Here is a 15,386-nt window from a genome sequence, read left to right as displayed (position 1 = left end):
TGGTGACCAGAACTGAACACAATATTCCAAGTGTGGTCTCACCATAGATTTGTACAAGGGCAGTACAACAGCAGCAGTTTTATTCTCTATCCCTCGTCTAACTATGGCCAGCATGGAATTTGCCTTTTCCACAGCAGCTGCGCACAAATTCATTGCTTAAAAGTAAGCAATTAATTTTAAACAGGTACCCCCTTGCAAAAAAAAAGGATAAATACAATTACCGGGCATGCGCATATAGCAATTTAATCTTGTACAAATATGCAGGATTAGTTTTCTACAGCATTATTTCTAGTACCCTGTTTCTAGTATTGCCCTGACCTGGGTAGTCCAATCTAGCCTCATCTTGTCAGATCTCAGAAGCTAAGCAGGGTCGGCCCTGGTTAGTATTTGGATGGGAGACCACCAAGGAAGGCCAGGGTTGCTACATAAAGGCAGGCAGTGGCAAACCACCTGTGAATATTCTCCTGCCTTGAAAACTCCACGGGGTCACCGCAGGTCGGCTGCAACTCGACGGCAATTTCCACCACATTTCCAGCATCAGTATTTTCCATCAGCCCTCTCTCTCATTCACTAAACTGTCCCCTTCCTGAGCGTTCACGACCAACCAAAGCCCAGGAAAGTATCCCAGGGAACAGCTGGTCGCCGCTAATCTTATAGTCTGCCAGCAGCTGCTTCCAACTGTTTGTGAAAATATTAAACGTGTAAGACGGGAGAGACGTTTCAGGCTTAACAGGTACCCAAGAAGGATTTCAAGCACAGCCCATTCATACCTACATCTCCTAAATGCTTTCAAACAAACAGCTGGAGAGATGCCTCCATCCCGGTCTCTCCCATTTCTGCCGAAACATACACAGCCCAGCAAACACGCATGCGCTTTTCAGCACAGCGCACAGGTTGCCTTGGAACAAATATGGAGTAAGGCATTGCAAGACCTAACGATTCTCCCCGTCCATCCACATGCATGCAGCCCATGGCTTTATCTTATGCATGTTTACTCAGGAGCAAGTCTCTTATGCATGTTTACTCGGGAAATACACACACAGCCCAGCAAACATGTACGTGCTCTTTGGCACAACCCATTTTGGCGCACAGGTTGCCTTGGAATGAAGACGAAGAAGCAGAAGAAGAAGAGTTGGTTTTTATATGCCGACTTTCTCTCCCACTAAAGGAAGAATCAAACTGGCTTACAATCACCTTCCCTCCCCCTCCCCACAACAGACACCCTGTGACGTAGGTGGGGCTGAGAGAGCTCTAAGAGAGCTGTGACTGGCCCAAGGTCACCCAGCTGGCTTCATGTGTAGGAGTGGGGAAACAAATCCAGTTCACCAGATTAGCCCCCACCGCTCATGTGTAGGAGTGGGGAATCGAACCTGGTTCTCCAGATCAGAGTCGACTGCTCCAAACCACCGCTCTTAACCACTACACCATGCTGGCTCTCCAAGTAAGGCATTGCAAGACCCAGCAATTCTCCCCATCCATCCATCCACACGCACGCACCACACGGCTTTATCTTATGCATGTTTACTCGGGAGCAAGTCTCATGGGGTTCAGAGGAAGTAAGCTGGAGAAGAGGCGCCTCGCTTTGTTGCTTGAAAACAAGCAACACTGGCTTTTATTATTTTGGTTGGGCCTACGAGAGAGGTTGACGCGGCCTTTGGATCAGTGTGGCCATGCGCTCGCTCGATCTGCAATTCTGACCCAAGGCTCTGTTTTTAAAACATTAAGGTGGAGACGGACAATTCCCAGGCGCCAAGACACCGTGGCGCCTGGAAATTTCACTGTGGAGCCTAGGTTTTTGTTTTGCAGTAGCAATAATTAGGAAATATGCCATACATTTACTTATTTATTTAAGAACATAAGAAAAGCCCTGCTGGATCAGACCAAGGTTCATTGAGTCCAGCAGTCTGTTCACACAGTGGCCAACCAGGGGCCTCTAGGAAGCCCACAAACAAGACAAGTGCAGCAGCAGCATCCTGCCTGTGTCCCAAAGCACCTGATATAATAGGTATGGTCCTCTGATCCTGGAGAGAATAGGTACACATCATGGCTATTATCCATTTTGACTAGTAGCCATGAACAGCCGTCTCCTTCATGATCATGTCCACTCCCCTCTTCAAGCCTTCCAAGTTGGCAGTCATCACCACATCTTGGGGCAGGGAGTTCCACAATTTAACCAGAATATTTAACACGATTTATTTAGAATATTCATTAGCTGCCTTTCTACCTTATGGAAGATGTAAATAATAATATTTTCAATGTAAATAGTAATATTTACAGGGGGCTGGACTAGATGACCCTAGTGGTCCCTTGCAACTCTATGCTTCTATGAACTAAGAAAAATCCCTCAAGGTCTGCATTACATCAGCCTTCCAGAAAAGGACAGACTTTATTAGCCTCAGCTGCATGCCTCTACGCAAGGGACAGAACACAGCTTGACCAGCGTCTTTTGCAAGGACACAGAGTTGCCTCAGAGCCAGGATCTTACTGCGTGTGCCACTGCCTCCTCATGGAGCCTCCTTTGCTTGGCTACTCTGCCCCCCTCTTGAAGAGCAAGCGGGCGGCCCTCAGGGCTAGGCAACGGCAGACCAAATCTGGACACAGGGAAGGGGCCTTTGCTCCGGTTTCACACCCAGGCAGAGTCTTGCTTTATTGGCTTGGCACTGCCCCTGGGCTGGGTGAAGATCCTTTGCCACGCTAGGGTTGCCACTCTCCAGGTGGGGCCTGGAGTTGTCCCACAATCGAATGCACACGCAGCTGCCTTACACTGAGTCAGCCAATCAGCCTGTCGAGCCGAGAATCATCTACTCAGGCCGGCAGCCGCTCTCCAAGCCTTTATAAGAACATAAGAAAAGCCCTGATGGATCAGACCCAGGCCCATCAAGTCCAGCAGTCTGTTCACACCGTGGCCAACCAGGGGTCTCTAGGAAGCCACTAACAAGACGAGTGCAGCAGCACCGTCCTGCCTGTGTTCCACAGCACCTGATATAATAGGCGTGCTCCTCTGATACTAGAGAGAATTGGTATGCATCATGACTAGTATCCATTTTGACTAGTAGCCATGGATAGCCCCATCCTACATAAGAACATAAGGAAAGCCATGCTGGATCAGACCAAGGCCCATCAAGTCCAGCAGTCTGTTCACACACAGCGGCCAACCAGGTCCCTCTAGGAAGCCCACAAACAAGACGACTGCAGCAGCCTGTGCTCCACGGCACCTAATATAATAAGCCTGCCCCTCTGATCCTGGAAAGAATTGGTATGCATCATGACTAGTATCCATTTTAACTAGTAACCATGAATACCCTTTTCCTCCCTGAACATGTCCACTCCCCTCTTAAAGCCTTCCAAGTTGGCAGCCATCACCACCTCCTGGGGCAGGGAGTTCCACAATTTAACTATGAGCTGTGCGAAGAAATACTTCCTTTCACATCCCTTCCCACCTGATCCTTTTACCTGGAGATGCTGGGGATCAAACCTGGGGCCTTCTGTATACCAAGCAGGCACTTTGCCACTAAGCCAGCTCTCCACCCCGGAGCTCCAGAGCCCAATTTCCCTAGAGGCAACGGCAGTGCCCCTTGCAGGGTGGACTCCCCCACTGAGCCCTGCCCCCCACCCACAAAGCTCCAGGAATTTCCCAAGCCAGAGTTAGCAACCCAGGAAAGGCACCCCTGCAGTGTGGGCACGCCGGCCCGTGCCCTGTGGCACCCCAATGCCCTCCAAGTGAAAGACCCGACCCAGCGGCTATGGAAGGGCTGGCAGCAGCTTCCCCCCCCCCCAAGCTGCCCCCCCCGATGGGTTTCAGGACCGCGGAGCTGCACAGAAGAGACCTGGGGGGGTTTCAAAGGCTGGACCCCCACTCTTGGAGGGGCGCGACCCCCAACTGTGCCCCCTCCCCCCACAACTGCAAGATGCAAGCGTGCATGCATGCAACTGGAGGGGCTGAAACGAGCCCCACCTTGCCGAGACGAGGGAGGGGGGCTGCCCTGCCCCCTCTCCCTCCCCCCCACCTCCTGGGGTTCAGCCCCCTCCCACCCCGGGACGGCTCTGGGAGGAGGGGGCGTCCTTCTGCCCCGGCCACTCACCCGCGTCCTGCCGGCGGCAGCCCCCCGGGCGGGGCGGGGGCGCATCTCGGGCGGGGGGGGTCCGGGGTGGGCTGGGGGGGGGGTCTCCGCCAGCCGCCGCTCCGCCGCCCGCTCCGCTCCGGGTCCCGTTTCCAGCCTCCCCGGCGCCGGAGCCCCAGCCCGGCCGCCACGGGGCTCCGCAGCGGCGCCTGCTGGCCGAGCGGAGAAGTGCGCGGAACGGGGAGCGCGGCGGAGGCGCCTTCGGGCTCGCCCGGGGAGGCCAACCCCCGGGTGGGCAGATCCCCATGAACACGGGAAGCTGCCTCCTACTGAACCAGACCCTCGGTCCATCCAAGTCAGCATTGTCTGCTCAGGCCGGCAGCGGCTCTCCAGGGACCCAGGCAGGGGTCTTTCCCATCACCTACGTGCCCGGTCCCTTTAACTGGAGATGCCGGGGATTGAACCTGGGACCTTCTGCATGCCAAGCAGAGGCTCTACCACTGAGCCACGGCCCTTCCCCAGAACATAAGTCAAGCCATGAACACGGGAAGCTGCCTTCTACTGAATCAGACCCTCGGTCCATCCAAATCAGTATTGTCTGCTCAGACCGGCAGCGGCTCTCCAGGGTCTCAGGCAGGGGTCTTTCCCATCACCTGCCTGCCTAGTCCCTTTAACTGGAGATGCCGGGGATTGAACCGGGGACCTCCTGGGACCAAGCAGATGCTCCACCACTGAACCAAGGCCTCTCCAAGTCTCTCCAGGGTCTCAGGCAGAGGTCTTTCACATCACCTACTTGCCCGGTCCCTTTAACTGGAGATGCCAGGGATTGAACCAGGGACCTTCTGCATGCCAAGCAGATGCTCTACCACTGAGTCACAGCCCTTCCCCATGTGACACACTGAACATGTGTCACTGGCAACCAAGATCAAAATAATTCATGCCATTGTATTCCCTATTACTATGTACTATGTATGGGTGTGAAAGCTAAAGAGATGATAGACAGATAAAATAGCTTAGATAAATAGACAGACAGAGAGACAGATAGATAGATAAAATAGATTAGATAGATAGATAAAATAGATTAGATAGATAGATAAAATAGATTAGAGAGAGAGAGAGATAGAGAGACAGAGAGAGGCCATACCTTAAACAAGAGCCGTATCTGCTTCTTTTTTCAGTGGTTTGTTGCCAGGACCTGAATTCTGGTCTCAGGTAACCTCTTGCCTCCCCTCTCTACCACCTCTTAGTAAGCAGCTCAGGCTTTCTGTGCCAGAGTTGCTGCCCATGCCTGGCAGCATTGTGACACAACTATCAGCATCAAGACATTTAAGGGCATTTGAGTTTTAGCTCAAGGAGCAAGGAGTCAGAGCTGGGGAGATGACAGCGAGGGTCACACTAACTGCCGAGCGAGGGGCTGATCAGGCTGTGCCATCACGCCCCATTTTGGAACATCTGTTATAGCCAATTCCGGAGGGGTGGCTGTATGCGGGTTCGCACTGGGCCAAATAAGAGGGTCTTGTGTCAGAACCAGCGTGGTGTAGTGGCTAAGAGCTGTGGTTTGGAGCGGTGGACTCTGAACTGGAGAACCGGGTTTGATTCCCCACTCCTCCACATGAGTGGTGGACTCTAATCTGATGAACCAGGTTGGTTTCCCCACTCCTACACATAAAGGCAGCTGGGTGACCTTGGGCTAGTCACACTTGCTCAGCCTCACCTATCTCACAGAGTGTCTGTTGTGGGGAGGGAAAGGGAAGGTGACTGTTAGCCGGTTTGAGTCTTCCTTAAGTGGTAGAGAAAGTTGGCATATAAAAACCAACTCCTCCTCCTCCTCCTCCTCCTCCTCCTCCTCCTCCTCCTCCTCCTCCTCCTCCTCCTCCTCCTCCTCCTCCTCCTCTTCTTCTTCTTCTTCTTCTTCTTCTTCTTCTTCTTCTTCTTCTTCTTCTCTAGTCCAGAGGTCCCCAACCGTATTTGAGCCTGCACAAACCTTTTTGAAACTTTGAGAGGAACTCCTGAATTAGGAAGTGCATTAAGCTGAACTGGTTTACCTCAGCCTAGTAGGTCTCAAGCTTAGGCTTGCCAACCTCCAGGTGTTGGCTGGAGATCTCCCGCTATGACAACTGATCTCCAGGTGACAGAGATCAGTTCCCCTGGAGAAAATGGCCGCTTTGGCAATTGGACTCTATGGCGTTATACCCCATTGAAGTCCCTCCCCTCCACAAACCCCATCCTCCTCAGGCTCCACCCCCAAAATCTCCAGGCATTTCCCAACCCAGAGCTGGCCAACCTACCCCCGGATCATTTCTCACCTGTTTCTGCCAGCCATAATTTCAAAGTTCTGGAATGGGGTGATTATGCACGGGGTTGTTGTATATGGTTCCCAGTAGGGTTGCCAGCTCTGGGTTGGGAAATAACTGGAGGTTTTGGGGGCAGAGCCTGAGGAGGGCAGGGTTTGGGGAGTGGAGGGGAAGGACTTCAATGCCATAGAGTCCAATTGCCAAAGCAGCTATTTTCTCCAGGGGAACTGATCTCTATTGGCTGGAAATCCGTTGTAATAGCGGGAGATCTCCAGCTAGGACCTGGAGGCTGGCAGCCTTAGTTCCACAGGAGCTTTTCCTGTGGAAGTGAAGCCAGTAGGCTCGACTAGAGCAACAGGGCTCCACGGACGGCCACGCAGCAAGGATTGGCATCTGAGGTGAAAGTGGAGGGGATATATCTGACCCATGTGGCAGAAAGGGGGCTTGAACTCATTTTAAACACAAGTCAGTGATGTCATCACGCTCACCATGCTGGTTCGTTTTTTTGTAATTTCCCCCCACACTGCTACTTGGGGGGGCAATGGAAACTCAGGGTGGGGGCTCCCCTGTCCCGTGGGGGGGGGGTTGTTAGCAGGCCTGCATGCTGATAGAACTTGGAGTGAATGAAGAAATCCCAGTCCTTAGTCAAACCTGATGGATGTCTTGATGAATCCTAATTCGGCACACGCTTGCATTGGATTTTCCCTTTGAAGTATTTTTATAGGAGCAAAGTAACTTTTCGATCAGTGACAGTATGTCCCGGAAGATTAAAATGTTTCTGAATATTGGGATTTTTAATGTCAGATGTGTATCCAACAGACTAACACAGCTTTTATTTTGGCCATCGATTCTCAGGCGACTTATGGCAACCTCGTAGGGTTTTCAAGGCAAGAGACTAACAGAGCTGGTTTGCCATTGCCTGCCTCGGCGTAGTGACCCTGGTAGTCCTTGGTGGTCTCTCATCAAAGTACTAACTAGGGCCGGCCCTGCTTAGTTTCCGAGATCTGACAAGGCTGGTCTAGCGTGGGCTCTGCTGCAGCTAATACAGCTAATTTTAGAATTATGGACTAAAAATTGACTGTGTGATTGGCCAAGTGTGACATCACAATGCATTAGTTACATCAGCAACTGGCTGTTCATTTAAAAGTAAATGTCAGCAGCAACAAAGCCAAACTGTCGGCTAAGAAATGATAGAGTTAAAGCAATGAGTCAGACTCACTTTACTCTGGTGAGAATGAAGGATGCATTTGTAGGCGGTTAATTCACATTATCATTTTGATTTAATGTTCGCTTTGTGGATATGGTTTTTCTTGGAATGGGTTAGCTATGTCTCTTCCTTCCTTCCTTCCTTCCTTCCTTCCTTCCTTCCTTCCTTCCTTCCTTTCCTTCCTTCCTTCCTTCCTTCCTTCCTTGAGAACCAGCGTGGTGTAGTGGTTGAGAGCAGTGGTTTGGAGTGGTGGACTCTAATCTGGTGAACGGGGTTTGATTCCCCACTCCTCCACATGAGCGACAGACTCTGGTGAACTGGGTTGGTTTCCCCATGCTTGCACGTGAAGCCAGCTGGGTGACCTTGGGCTAGTCACAGTTCTCTTCGAGCTCTCTCAGCCTCACCTACCTCACAGAGTGTCTGTTGTGGGGAGGGGAAAGTGATTGTAAGCCGGTTTGATTCTCCCTTAAGTGGTAAAGAAAGTCAGCATATAAAAACCAACTCTTCCTTCCTTCCTTCCTTCCTTCCTTCCTTCCTTCCTTCCTTCCTTCCTTCCTTCCTTGTTATTTATAGTCCCCTCTTTTTCACTGGGGCTCAAGGTGGATCACACAGAGTAAGTCAATACAAACAATAGGATGGGACGTCCAATAAAAGGTGCAATAGGATTTGTATTGCAGAAATCTGGAACCAACCAGAAATCTGAAAACAGAAGCAAAGCATAAGTATAAACATGACATGTTTTCCGCATATTAAGACGAGGGGAGCATTAAAGATGTGCACACCTTCCCTTAGTTCTTCCTTTCATTCTCACCTTCCTTTCCTTTTTTCATTATCTGTCCAGTTTTGGTCATCCATTGGATTTCTCCCTCCAGGATTTCCAGGTCGTCTCTGACCACTGGAGGGGGATGGGGAGGGGCACGGTTGCCAGATCCAGGTTGGAAAACTCCTGGAGATTTGGGGATGGAGCCTGGGGAGGGGAGGGACCTCAGTGGGGTACAATACCACAGAGTCCGCCCTCCAAAGCATCCCTTTTCTCCAGGGGAACCGATCTCTGCAGTCTGGAGATGGGCTGTAATTCCGGGGGGATCCCCAGGTCCCACCTGGAGGTTGGCATCCCGAGTATGTAATTTGTTGAACTGGAAATTATTCCTGTTTTAGCGTTTTAAAACCATGGCCGTTTATGCTTGGTAATTAGCACCGCGTTCCCGGCTGACGTGCCCACATATTTTTTCGAGTTCTTCACACTGAACCTTGATTCCAGATGTCTTTTTAGTACACTTTGGCCATTTATGCGTGGCTGTTTCCTCGTGGTCACCTCGCCGACTACTTCGAGGCTTTGCTTGAATTATGCCGGCATTTTCTGACCATCAGAGGCCGCCTCACTCTCCCTGCACGTTTTGTCCATGTTTTCTGGATTCATGTTTAGCCAGCATCCAGAATACGTGGGGGAAACACACAGAAACATGCGGGGAGAGAGACCTCTGACGGTCAGATAATGCATGCAGCTCCTATTAGGAGAATAGCTTATGCAGCTTATGCTCCAAACTGCCAATTTCTGCGCTGTTGCTATTAAAATATGCAAATATAACTTTATTAGAATGATTGTTAGAATATTTTACAATTTTATCAATTTTAATGTGATAATTTTAACCAGGGGTTGCTTTTATTGACCTTAAACCTTTACATGTACGGGCAGTCTGTGATTCTGCGGTGCAAAACTATTGTGTCTGGAAATTTTGATGTGTTGGCACGTGATCGGTCAGTCGACCGGATTAATGAACTTGACTTGATAATGCATGCATAATCAAAGCAAAGCCCCAAAGTCATCGGTGAGGTGACCGCGAGGAAACAGCCGTGCATAAATGGCCATAGTGACTAACTTGTCTTCAACCACAATTCTGGGGTGAAGGGGATCCTGATTTTCCTAACTGAGGCATGCAAGTCCCAAACAATCCAGCAGAGGTCAGTATGCGAACGCTGCACTTTACAACTGAATAATATTTTGTTTTTGTGATACAAAGATCATTCCTGTTACACAAAACCTTAAGTACCAAGAATATTTATTTGCACAGAGATGGGAAACAACCCTTTGGTGAGGCTGTACTACTTTGGTGATGCTGCATACTAATGTATCTATAGCACATCTGCATTTCTGGCCATGAAACTGCTCTGCAAACTTCCAACAGCTAAAACTTAGAAAGTTATACATTGTTTCCCAAGAAGTTAATTCACAGTGGGCAGCCGTGTTAGTCTGTCTGCAGTAGTAGAAAAGGGCAAGAGTCCAGTAGCACCTTAAAGACTAACAAAAATATTTTCTGGTTCGGTATGAGCTTTCGTGAGCTGAAGAAGTGAGCTGTGGCTCACGAAAGCTCATCCCCTGCCAGAAAATATTTTTGTTAGTCTTTAAGGTGCCACTGGACTCTTGCCCTTTTCTACTATTGTTTCCCAAGCAGCAGATTTCCTGGGTGTTTCAAAAGGGGTGGGGGCTCTTCTATTGCGCAGGGGCGGGGGACCTTAGGCAAATCGGATGTAGCTCTTTGGATCATAGCGTGCATTCTTTATGGAATAAGTTTAGGGATGCCAACCTCCTCCTGCTATTACAACGGATCTCCATCCAATAGAGATCAGTCCACCTGGAGAAAATGGCCACTTCGGCAGTTGGACTCTATGGCATTGAAGTCCCTCCCTTCCCCAAACCCCGCCCTCCTCAGGCTCCACCCCAAAAACCTGGTGATGAAGAGGGACCTAGCAACCCTAAATAAGTTGGATCTTACCAGCTTGCGAGAAGAAGGCACAGCCTCTTTTAAGCCCCGCTGCCTGCTACGGCAAGGATGGTGAGTAGGGTTGCCAGGTCCCTCTTTGCCACCAGTGGGAGGTTTTGTCCGTACCCCACCACTGGATGTAATTGTCAGTACCCCACAAAGGGGGAACGAAAGATGCTGTGACGGCAAAGGTCGTCCAAGAATATACACTGACACATTTTCTCCAGCATTTGGTTACCAATAATGCTTAATATTTGTACTGTTGTTTCCTTGTACATATGAGTTTTCAAGGTTTCATGACCATCTAAAATCTGTCACACAATTTACAAGGAGTATGTTTGTCTCAGCCTTCCATCCTTCCGAGGTGGGTAAAATGAGTTGTAATTCCACCTGAACATTCAAGAAAAAAAATAACATACAACTGCTACAGTGGTATTCAATAAATTTATAGACTATAAAACAACTTTTGCATGAGCAAGGCTTGTATCTTATAATGTATTTATTTACAATCACTTCAATTTAACTTATACAAGCCTATTTTTTGGTTTATTCAATTTGGCGTGTAAACTCAATTTAACAACACAAAAATATATTATTTTGCAATTCATACATTGATAGTTGAAATCTCATTTGAGGGTCTCCCATTAGGCAGAACAAAGTTCCGGTAAGAATGTCTTTGTTTCACTTTTTTTTCTTCAGCTGTCCAAAGTCACAGGGAGATTTTGATATAATTTAAGAGCCGCATTTCTTTATGACGCTTGCATTTGCAACTTACACTGTTGGTTTCACTATTTTGTAAGGATCCTTCTTTCTATGTGGTATCCTTCAAGAAACCCGATAGTCACCTTTGTGAAGCACTAACGGGAGACCCTAAAATGAGATTTCAACCATCAATGTATGAATTGCAAAATAATATTTTTTTGTGTTGTTAAATTGAGTTTGCACGCCAAATTGAATAAGCCAAAAATAGGCTTGTATAAGTTAAACCCACCTGAACATTGGCAACCCTAGATGCAACCCTGTTGCTACTACCTGTGGTCTGTGAACTATATGTGAATGGAAGGGACATGCTGTAAGTGGAGATAAGAAAAATCAAAGGATGTGGATTTCTGGGAATTTCTTTGCCAGATGCATAAGTTCCAGAGCGAGATCCTAGTCCGATACTCTAACCACTAGGAATAGGATGGAAACAGTTGCTTCTGGAGGATTGGTGGGGGAAAGTATCAAGTTGGATTCAATAATATACAGATAGTACTTTCCTTTCCCTGGATTTAACAGCCATTGGCTTTTCATCTACCATTTAACACTTTTAAAAAAGGGGGGGTGAGATGGAAAAAAATTCCTTGACACTATAGAGAGAAAAGTTGCCACATCTCTCACACAGTTCACTGATCTGCTTGGCAGCAGAGAATGAAGTATCCGCTTCTCAGAAAGTGCCATTAGCTGTTTCATCCAGGGAGTAATATATTTATTTCATGCAGTATTATTTTGTGAACATGCTAAAATAACATGAGCTAGGGAAGCTGCTTGATCCAGACAAAAAAGGCATTTGCATTCTTCTGCAATAATGTTATTGCATCTCTCTTGCATCCTGGCTGAGTCTAAGGAGGAGGAGGAGGAGGAGGAGGAAGAAGAAGAAGAGCTGGTTTTTATATGCCGACTTTCTCTACCACGTAAGGAAGAATCAAACCTGTTTACAATTACCTTTCCTTTACAATGCTTCTCTATGGAGGAGGGGCCCATAAAATTGGACTCCCAATTTCAGGACCCCATAAAATTGGACTCCCTGTCCCAAACTTTGCCAAACTAGAGGGCTCATGCAAGGAGAGTCCCTTGCAGATACTCTGCGAATTTGGTGACTCTACCTCAAAAAATGCCCCCACGGAATAATTTTAAAAGTACTTATTTTTTAGTCTTTAATGGCCGCATCCCTACCCAAGAGTCATGGGAAAACTCAGTTTCCCATGAATGCTTGCAATGGGCCTGTGCAAAGCAATGCTTCTCTGTGGAGGGGGGCAACCCCTTCAGGACCCCATAAAATTGGACCCCCTGACCCAAACTTCACCAAACCTTGGGGTTCATGCAAGGAGAGTCTCTTGAAGCTACCCTGAAAATTTGGGAACTTTACCTCCCCAAATGTCCCCACAGGAGCTTCAAACAAAATCCCCATAGACTAAAATGGGCCCGAATTTTTTCGGTAAACCTGGCAATAAATCCGAATACCCCTTTACCGGTATGGGTATTTGCCATATTTCGGATTTACTGGAAAAAAACCCAAGCCTAATAAACCTGAACCCGAAATTTACCCCCCCCCCCCATTTTTTTTGCACAACCCTAGTTGCTACTGTAAGTATGGCCATTCTACTTGAGGTGGCAAGTGATATCTAGACCTCAGCTCCAAAAATGGCAAAAACATATCATCATAACCTGTCAATTTGGTCATAGAATCATGGAAGGTGCCATAGAGGCCATCTAGCCCAACCCCCTGCTTAATGCAGGATCAGCCTAGAGCATCCCTGACAAGTGCTTGTCCAGCCTCTGCTTAAAGACTGCCAGTGAGGGGGAGCTCACCACCTCCCTAGGGAGCTGAGTCCACTGTTGAACAACTCTTACTGTAAACAACTTTTTCCTAATATCCAGCTGGTACCTTTCCGCCCTCAATTTAAATCCAGTATTGCAAGTCCTATCCTCTGCTGTCAACAGGAACAGCTCCCTGCCCTCCTCTAAGTGATAGCCCTTCAAATACTTCAAGAGAGCAATCATGTTCCCCCTCAAACTCCTCTTCTCCAGACTAAACATTCCCAACTCCCTCAGCCTTTCCTCATAGGGCTTGGTCTCCAGGCCCCGATCATCTTCGTCACTCTCCTCTGTACCCATTCTGTCCACATCCTCAGCTCAGAAAATGGCAAAAACCCATCATCATAACCTGTCAATTTGGTCGTAGAATCATGGAAGGGGCCATACAGGCCATCTAGTCCAACCCCCTGCTCAATGCAGGATCCTCTCTGAGGACAAGATGGGTTTCACTTGTCAAAAGTGTACGTTGATAGCGCTCTTAGTTTCGGAGCCTGGAGGAAAGAATTACTACTCTCCATGAAATCAAGGAAGGGGAGGGTTTCATTAACACGATTCCATGATGCCCTGCATAAGGATGGGGAGACCCGTCAAAGGGACAACAGAGTGGCCAGCTGCCCTAATGAGACTCCTCTGAGTGCTATAGCACGAATCTGAAGGCAACGAGTGAGACGGCCCTCGGTGCCACTAGAACTCAGGAATCGATTCCAAGCCCTTGCTGAGGCAACAGAGATGGAAACACTGCCAGTGGAAGAATAGTTAAGTTGTGGAACTCCCTGCCCCTGGATGTGGTGATGGCTGCCAACTTGGAAGGCTTGAAGAGGGGAGTGGACATGTTCATGGAGGAGAGGGCTATACATGGCTAGTAGTCAAAATGGATGCTAGTCATGATGCATACCTATCTCCAGTATCCGAGGAGCATGCCTATTATATGAGGTGCTGTGGAACACAGGCAGGATGCTGCTGCAGTTGCCTTGTTTGTGGGCTTCCTAGAAGCACCTGGTTGGCCACTGTGTGAACAGACTGCTGGACTTGATGGGCATCGGTCTGATCCAGCATGGCTTTTCTTAAGAACCACAAAGACAAGAAAGACAGAGAGAGAGGAGAGCAGGGGGGAGGTACGAAGAAATGGCACTGGAAGGAAAAGGAAAGTCATCAGTGACTTTCTGCTGAGGGGTATGGAGCGTCATGTGTCTAGGCCTGACCCCCTGGTCTCAGAGGTGTGTTGCTTGCCAAGGGCAAAGACTAAAGATATTACAGACTGGATCCCAAAACTGATCAAACCTACAGAGCATTACCCATCTGTGATGGTCCATGTGGGAACGAACAACACGGCTGTGAACATCATTGAAAGCATTAAGGCTGACTATGAAGCTCTTGGATTCCGTGGACTGCCAGAAAAACAAATCAGTGGGTTATAGATCAAATCAAGCCTGAACTGACCCTAGAAGCTAAAATGACTCAACTGAGGCTGTCGTATTTTGGTCACATCATGAGACAACAAGAGTCACTGGAAAAGACAGTCATGCTAGGAAAAGTTGAGGGCAGCAGGAAAAGAGGAAGACCCAACAAGAGATGGACTGACTCAATAAAGGAAGCCGCAGCCCTCAATTTGCAAGATCTGAGCAAGGCTGTCAAAGACAGGGCATTTTGGAGGACTTTCATTCATAGGGTTGCCATGAGTCGGAGGCGACTTGACTGCACTGAACACACACACACACATATGAAGCTCTCAAGGAGGGAAGGCAGCATGGTACAGCCTGATCTCGTCAGATCTTGGAGGCTAAGCAAGGTCAGCCCTGGTTAGTATTTGGATGGGAGACCACCAAGGAAGTCCAGGGCAGCTGTGCTGAGATAGGGAATGGCAAACCACCTCTGTTAGTCACTTGCCATGAAAACCCCACAAGGGGTCGCCATACGTCGGTGCGACTTGACGGCACTTTACACACGCACACATGAAGCTCTCGGGAGGAAGCTGGAGGGAGGGAATGGGGGTCCAGGTGGTGTTCTCTTCGATCCTTCCTGTCAGAAGAAGAGGAATGCGACGGGAACAGAAGATAATGGAGGTGAACCACAGATATATGCCCATGTAGTTTGGCGGCGGCAGTGTTTTAGTTTCTGCACGATAGTCCTTTTCATCAAAGCATATCTCCATGCTATTCATTTTTTAAATCAATGCTATGAACTATAACAAATAGGAATAATTTGCATTTATTTGTTTTTTAAAATGTATTTTGTTTGTTTGTTTGTTGTTCATACTTCTCATCTGCCCTCCCCCAACCAGGCCAGGCTCAGGGCGGGTAAAATTAAAAATTTGCAAAGATAACAATAAAATGTATAAAACCATAAAACCAATCCTCAATTATTAAAAAATATAAGCGCCATATGTATAGAGGGTCTATGGCAGCAAAAGATGCCAGACCCAAGATAGATCAGAAGAAGAAGAGTTGGTTTTTATATGCCAACTTTCTCTACCACTTAAGGGAGA

This window comes from Euleptes europaea, chromosome 15, assembly GCF_029931775.1.
Source record: "Euleptes europaea isolate rEulEur1 chromosome 15, rEulEur1.hap1, whole genome shotgun sequence".
Classification (NCBI taxonomy): Eukaryota; Metazoa; Chordata; class Lepidosauria; order Squamata; family Sphaerodactylidae; genus Euleptes; species Euleptes europaea.
This window is presented reverse-complemented; position numbering follows the sequence as displayed.